Here is an 8,792-nt window from a genome sequence, read left to right as displayed (position 1 = left end):
AAACAAATAAATAAATAAATAAATAAATAATATTAAAAAAAAATTAATTGATAAAAATATTTTTAAAAAATAAAAAAAAAAGATTTAAAAAAAAAGGATGATTGAGAAAATGGGGGGGGGGGGGATTGTGCGCCATTGAACTTGGGTGAGATGGGAACCCCTGACTAGAAACTTACTTTAATTTTAAGCACTGAACTATCATTTTTATTTTATAAATGCATTATTATTTTATATTATTATTAATATTGTTATTCAATGAGGAGGGGGGGGCAGCACTTGTCAATATCGCCTAGTTTGGCAGAACTACTAGAGCCGGCCCTGCCAACTTTTGACGAATGTCAAGCGTAGACTAGTGATGTTCCGGATATCCGTATCCGTATCCGCGGATATCCGAGGGAAAATAAAGATCTGTATCCGTATCCGTATCCGTTACTTTTCTGACGGATCTTAAACGGATCATTTCTATTCTAAACGAGCTGATGTGTGCATCACATGACTTCTTTTTAATCCAATTTAATGTCATTTCCCCATCATTGGCAATTTTGATGTGATTCTATTGTTTACTCTCTAAATATCACCAACAATGGCCATATTGAAAAAAAAAAAACATCGCAAAATTTGTCGTCAACTTGGCGACAAAACTTGGCGACCACAAGACTGGCGATGTATCGCCAAGTGTCCGACAAATTGTAACACCACTTGAATTTACATCGAAATTAACGATGATTTCCCAGCAAAAAGGGGCAAAAGACCCCCTTTGGAACATCCGAATGCAACCAACACTGAAGGTGCACAACTAGACCCCACTAGGAGTCTAGTTACCAAATTTCAACTTTCTAAGGCATACCGTTTTTGAATTATGCGAGATACATACACACATACACACATACGCACATACGCACATACATACGTACATACAGACGTCACGAGAAACTTCGTTGTAATTAACTCGGGGGTCGGCAAAATGGATATTTCGGGTGTCTGTAGGTTCCTAGGCATATATCCTCGTGTGGTCGGGTCGAAAAAAAAACTCAACATTAATCCGGGCGTGAGAAAAATGGAAATTAAGGCCGATTTTTGAGTGAAAATTTTTTCGCGAATACAATACTTCCTTTTTTGTAAAAGGAAGTAAAAAATTTAAATATTTGAATAAAAGACTCTTAAATTCCGTTTAAATTAGGTTTTATTCCCTATTTAAATTATAAGGTATCATTTCAGGAGCCAATTTGTACCCCCCCCCCCCCCCGTTGCAGAAAGGAAGGGGAAATAAGTTTTAAAAGTGTGTATCAGTGTGTCTCTTTGTGGCATCGTAGCTCCTAAACAGAAGAACCGATATTGAAAGTTCATTTGTCGTTCAAAAGGTGACTTGATCGAAAGTGTTCTTAGCTTGGCCTCGCTTTTGTAGAACTTTAATTACCGGAGATATTAATTAAAAACCGATTTAACGTTTTTCACAATTATGGTAGTAAAAATTTACCCGTACGTTAAAAGTGTTGGTCCTATTTGAAAGAACGAAGTTTTCTGCGTTTAATATTTATTTGAAACTTCCAACTTATATACAGTAGGAGTAATATCTTGTTAAGTAAATTTTAAATACAATTCTAAGCCTTTATACGCGTGATTAGTACCGATTTCATAGTCAGAAGAAAAGGAGAAAAAGCTCAATGATTTAAAATTTTTACCTGCTGTCAGTTCATATTTGTAATCAAATGTGTGTTGTGACCCACGAAATTCATCTTAATATGAGGGCGGCTCTCTGGGACATGTATTGTTTTTTTGATTTTTAATTTAATATTATTTTTTGTTATTGATTTGGGGTTTCTGTTATTCTTTATTTTTGTTTTCCTCAGCATCCAAAAAGTGAGACTAAATTCTCTATTTACTGTTTGTAAAAGTTTCTCGGCTCTGTATTTCGTCGGTCGGAGAAGTTTGGTGGAATGGCTCAGCGCTGCATTTATGCTGAAATAAAATAGGAAAAAATATTTGTAGCCTCTCCTGTGAGCTTTACACTCTTGCTCCTGTATCCTACATCTACCGAGTAAGCTAGAAATAATTTTTCACATTCCATCTAAGCAATAATGCAGCGCTGACCCAATCCTTCCAACTCCCCCTTTCCCTCAATTTTAACAGAGATTTCTAAAAAGAGTAAATCATAGACTTGATTATATTTTTGGGCAGTTGACATTTTTTGAAGAAACTGCCATTATTCTGACGGGAATACCTTCCGTAACAAATTTTACACTTAGATAGTTGAATTGGGTAAAAAAAAAAAAAAAAAAAAAAAAAAATTGAGATCCGTATCCGCGGATCTTGACACTAATGATCCGGGTCCGTATCCGTATCCGCGGATCTTGACACTAATGATCCGGGTCCGTATCCGTATCCGCGGATCTTGACACTAATGATCCGGGTCCGTATCCGTATCCGCGGATCTACTTTTTTAACGATCCGGCACATCACTAGTGTAGACAGCTGATAGTATAACATTGCAAGCAAAGTGTAGCAAAAAGGCAATTAGTGCAGAAAACGACTGTACATATTTGTTCACTAATATAATGTATGAGTTCTCCAAATATAATGACACCAGAGTTAAAATGATTAACAACTCAAGTATCACCAACACCGCTTTAAATGAAAAAAAAGAAATGGCACCAATCTTGGAAAATCGTTGCGGCGGATCATTAAAAAGCGTTTTACGTGGCTCGGGGAATTGTTGTTCCTTGTTACACAACGCATTATTTAGAGCGGAAGCTAAAAAATAATAATAATGAATTGACTGTGCAGAAAGAAAGTCAGCTGTGGGGGGAATTGCAAAAGGCAACTAGACTCCACTAAATTGCAATTATAACTTTTTCCGCTTGTTTGAAGAAGGGGATAAATGAAAGAATAATTTATCTCCAACGAGGATGACTGAAATTATTAGCAATTAAATTCGCAGAACAGTCACACCGTTTAAATCTGCTTTTTGAAAGATATAATGGTGGAATTCGCGAATGGGAGAGGTTTTTATTCTCGATGTTCATTCTTCCATTCTGTTTGAATAAAGTAAACGCGAATATTTAATCGAAATTTTATTGTTGAAAGAGCTTTTTTTTTTATTGGACCTATTTCTTTGAAAGTAAAAAAAAAAAAAATTGTTGATTCTTTGACGCTATCATTATTTTAAACTGATGCTGAACTAGTGGCTTTAGACTATCATTCTATTGCAGTACAGGGGTATCCCTCATATATCACGGTTAATTCATTCCGTGTAGTATCGAAACCGTGTTATACGAGACTTTTTTGTAAATGGTTTTTTTACTCATTTTTTAGCCTACTTTCCCAGTAAACGTTAGAAAAAGAGGAAAAAAGCATGAAAGAAGGCTTAATGCATCTTAAAAATACCGCGAAAAAAGGAAAAAAGTCAAAAATAAATAAAATAATTAAATAAATATCGAAAAATTAAAAATTGGAAAGTAGGGTATTGAGATGGGGAAAATATGTCAGTCTGTCCCCCCCCCCTAATAACTTTTGAATGAATAGTCCGATTCGAACAAACTTTTTTTTGTTCGAAAGAGCTCGGCAAGGACACCTCATTCCCATTTCACTTTTTGATTTGAACTATTTTTTGTTCAATTTTGAACAGTTCAAATCCCTTAACATTAACGCCTACGGGGAAACTGAAAGTCAATGTAGATTCCGTACTTGAAGGCGGATTTACTTCAAACAAATTTTGTTGGAAATAGCTCTTGACGCCAAACTCCAAATTCCGACAATTTAGGGGCACCTGAATCCGACCCCGGCTCCTGTGCCCGACAATTAGTCGGACTCCTACTCCCCGACTTCGACTCTGACTTCGTAGCTTTGGCAAAAATTTATACACGGAGGACAAATGACTGAGTCCGATTCTCGGATATTCGACTCCGATTCCTTTATCCCAAAATGAGATTGACTCCGACTCCGAAGCTATGCTTTTAACTGCGAAATAATTATTATTGATATGACTTTTTTTTATTTTCACGCTAAAGTTTTAATTTACGTATTTAGTTTTCGGTGAATAAACTCGAAGTCATTTATGTTTCTACATAAAGATATGCGCAGACGATTTATTTATTTATTTTTTTTTAACAATGAAAATTATTTCTCGAGTTGACATTTTATTGTTTTCATTTATTTTGGTAAGTGCATTAATTTATTTAAAAATTTTTTTTCGGCAACAGGGGAAAAAGAAACGATTTTTTTTTTGTTGATATGATGTATATTTATTTTAATGAGCTTATTAATTTTAATTATTATTTTTTCGTTTTGAAAGCTGTTAAAGAATTTTTTTATGGAAAAAAGTGTATTAGCTGCTTTGCTTAAAAGGTGCTGCTATTTTATTTATTCGTTTTTTTTTTCTTATTTTATTATTTTTTTACTTTTTACGCATCTAATTTTTTTAGATGAGTGAGGAATATTTTATTCCTAGAAATTAGCTTAAAATATTTAAAAAATATGTTTGAAACAATTTGCGATTTTAGCTATTCTTGAGAATATTGATCAGGTACTAGAAAGTAGTATGGGTATACGGGAAAGTAGGCTCGTATAGTTTTAGACAGAACTTCTTGTTAACTTAATAAATCATGTACATATCATAAATCATGTCAATGCGTACTGTGTTATATCGAAACCGTGTTATGCGAGACTTTGAAATAATGTAAATGAAAGAATGTGTGCCGTGTTACATCGAAACCAAGTAATAGTGCAAATTTTATAATATCTGAAAACCAGAACATACAAAGACCCACTGATTTAAAAATAAGAGTTGTTTTAAACGATAAAACTTAATTATTTTACAGACCTCAAATTAAAACTTTTATGCACAACAAGAAAGAACTTTATCCGCTTTTCTTTTTGTACTAAGAACAAAACGCACTCTAATAAGAAAAAATATCTGAGCATTTCTATAGCAATTAAGTTCGTCTGAGCAACAACAATAAAACAAAATTTAAAATAAAATAAATAGAATCATTCATTTATTTTATTTCATACTAGTGGTACCCGCACCGCTTTGCCCGCAATAGAAAAATTAAAAGGTCTTTTGGTTCACCTGTATATTTACAAATAATGTATGGAGAATTTTCTCGCCAATTGGCTTGTACCCATGTTACAGTTCCACATTATGATAATTTCGTATCTCGCCAATTGGCTTGTGCCCATGTTACGGTTCCAGGTTATGAAAATTTCGTAATTTACTCGTCCATCTTATGATAGTTTTGTTCTTAAAATTGGAATAGAAAAAGAACCACATCGAGTTTTTGAAAAATCGCTTCGAGGTGCACATCCCCATGCTACAAACTAACTTTGTGCCAAATTTCATGAAAATCGGCTGAACGGTCTAGGCGCTATGCGCGTCACAGAGATCCAGATAACCAAACATCCTCCGGACATCCACACAGAGAGACTTTCAGTTTTATTATTAGTAACTAGTGGTACCAGCACGGCTTTGCCCGCAATAGAAAAATTAAAAGTGTTTCGGTTCGCCTGTATATTTACAAATAATGTACATGGAGAATTTTCTCGCCAATTGGCTTGTACCCATGTTACAGATCCACATTATAATAATTTCGTATCTCGCCAATTGGCTTGTGCCCATGTTACGGTTCCAGGTTATGATAATTTCGTAATTTACTCGTCCATCTTATGATAGTTTTGTTCTTAAAATTGGAATAGAAAAAGAACCATATCGAGTTTTCGAAAAATCGCTTCTAGGTGCACACCCCCATGCTACAAACTAACTTTGTGCCAAATTTCATGAAAATCGGCGGAACGGTCTAGGCGCTATGCGTATCACAGAGATCCAGACATCCAGACATCCTACAGACATCCTCCGGACATAGAGACTTTCAGTTTTATTATTAGTAAAGATTTTGTTTCGACTACATTTTTCATTTATCATTTGCCAAATTTAGCTTATGTTTAATATACTTTTTACTTTTAGAACACTAATGAGAAAAATTAAGTATGTATTTAAAAGTTAATAGCAAGTATTATACGAGGAAACCAAACTTTTGAGTTCAAGACAGACAATTTTTTTAAAAGTTTCATTAAAACGAAGTAAAAACTTATTACAGTTGTTATCATGCATTTTTTAACCGTCTTTTGAACAAAAATAGAATTCTTTCTTTAAAAATTTGTGTTACATCTCAAAACCGTGTAGTCTTCTTTATCTTTACTAACAATAAAGCTGAAAGTCTCTCTGTCCGGATCTCTGTCTGTCAGGATCTCCGTGACGCGCAAAGCGCCTAGACCGTTCAGCCGATTTTCATGAAATTTGGCACAAAGTTAGTTTGTAGCATGGGGGTGTGCACCTGGAAGTGATTTTTCGAAAATTCGATGTGGTTCATTTTCTATTCTGATTTTAAGAACAAAATGATCATAAGATGGACGAGTAAATAACGAAATTATCATAACGTGGAACCGTAACATGGGCACAAGCCAATTCACGAGAAAATTCACCACGCATTATTTGTAAATATACAGGGGAACCAAGAGACCCTTTAATTTTCTATTACGGGCAAAGCCGTGCGGGTACCACTAGTTATGAATAAAAGTTTTGTACCATGTAATATCGAAACCGTGTTATAATAATCGCAAATTTGGTACCGTGTAATATCGAAACCGTGTCGTACAAGTACCGTATTATGCGAGTGACGTCTGTAATGGTTTTCATTTTCCAACATTCCTACAAATTACCGTGTTTTTTGGTGTAAAAGACCGGAATTTTACCTAAAAAGTTATATTCAAAAGGTGTGTTATAAGGTAGAGGGAGACATTTTCATCTTGATTTTGAAGTCACCAAACTACTGTTGAAACTTTCCTGAAAACGTGTGATTAGTAACAGCTTCATAGAAGTGGGTACAACGCCGTGAACCAATATTAAAAAATGAAAATTTAATTTTCACATCGTGTTCGTGAAAGCGTTAAAGCTTAAAAACTTCTTGAATTTTCAATAAGCTTATTTAATTATTTTCACAGCTTTTTTTACATCCGTAAATTACAGTCAATCTTTCAGCAGATTCAAATAAAGTATTGATTAGTTACGACAGATTGCAAAAGGCCTATTTTGTGGAGCTCCTTGCAAGTATTCTCGGAAACCCTGTGTGAGAATTGTTTTACAGTAGAACCTCGTTTATCCGGCCTTCGTTTACATGGATCTCCGGTTAACCCGGTTCAAATTTGTACAGTCAAAAAAAAAAAAAAAAAAAAAAGAAAAAAATCCCTTAAATAATAATTTTAAATGGGGTGGTTTCTTTTCAGTCAAAAGTACTACTTTTATCATTGAAATGGAGAGAATGAACAAAAAAAAAAAAAAAAAAAAACATGGACCCAGAAAATACTTTCATTTCCCCAACAGTTTTTTTAAATTAATTTTTTAAAAGGTCCGATTTTTCAAACAAGGCGTGGTCTTGAAAACGTCACAAAGGATGCACTTAACCGCATCTTTCTACTACGTTTCCACGTTATGATAATCAAGCAGCGAATTAAAATTGCGCTCTACGCTTGCTACCAGCCATATCGTTGCCCAATGCACGTGAGTAAAGATGCGAATTAAATATTTTGTTCTGTGAATGGCAACATTGAATGGCATTTCATCATTTGTGATGTAACACGACAGAAGTGTAAACAATGAAAGCTCACCGATTTAAGTATTTTTTTTAAAATATTAAACTTAAATAAATCATTTAAAAAATGGTCAGATTCTATGTTTTTAAGCATGCTCTTTCAGAAAAAAAAAATATTTTTAAAATTTTGGAAACGACTCCATTATGATAGCAAGAACGTAATTATAAATATTTTAAATATTCTCATTTAATTTTGATTAAATGTAGAGTTTTGCTGCTGTAATGAAAGATAAGTCTGCTTATTTAAGAATCTGCTTCCCTATTTTCCATATTATTGAGATTGTCCGGATTTTCGTTTATTCGGATTGTCTTTAGTCCGGTTAGTCTAAATAAAATAGATTTTCTGTACTTTGAGTTTTAAACACACTAATGCATACAAACAGCTATTTGGATTCGTTACAATGAGAGCCATTAAAATTGCGTTACTATTTGGATTCGTTACATCAGAGGACGAGTTCACTTGTAAATGATGGAAAATGATTGGCAGGTAATGGGGTAGTCGGCCATAAAAAATCATATCATTGAAAACCAACATTTGGTATTTGACAGTGATTTTTTTTATCGATATGTAATGGTGCAATCATTAGGAAAAAAAACATTTAATAAATAAAATTTAAAAACTAGAACTTTTTTTTTTTTTTTTTAATCGTTTGAATAAGAAAAAAAAGGCAATGATACATTTAAGTGCACTATAACTAGGAAAGAACTGGTAGCGGATGGAACACAAGATTGGAAAAACAAATCCACAACAAACTTTCAAGGTTTTTTTTTCCTTTTGTGGTAGAAAAAATTTAACTTAAAAGCTTTTTAATATTCTCCTGAGCAATTTCTCCTAATCTTTCACCCAAAGAATGATATCCACGATTTCCCAATCTATAAAATTACTAACCAATCAAATATAGCGTTTTGTCAATAAAGAGCATTGATCTCGAAACTTGATTGGTCAAGAATATTGATGGTTGACAGTATGTGGATTGCGGCTGCCGTCTGTCGAAAGCAAACTTTAATTTACGCTTATAGACTTTTAAGCTTTGAGTCATAAAATTGATGCAAAAAATGAAATCAAAACGCATTAAATCCTACTAATATTTCTGAAATCAAAAGTTAAGTATATAGTATTACAAGAAGCTTTTAAAGATTATTATTATT

The sequence above is a fragment of the Uloborus diversus genome, chromosome 2 (assembly GCF_026930045.1).
Source record: "Uloborus diversus isolate 005 chromosome 2, Udiv.v.3.1, whole genome shotgun sequence".
NCBI lineage: Eukaryota > Metazoa > Arthropoda > Arachnida > Araneae > Uloboridae > Uloborus > Uloborus diversus.
This window is presented reverse-complemented; position numbering follows the sequence as displayed.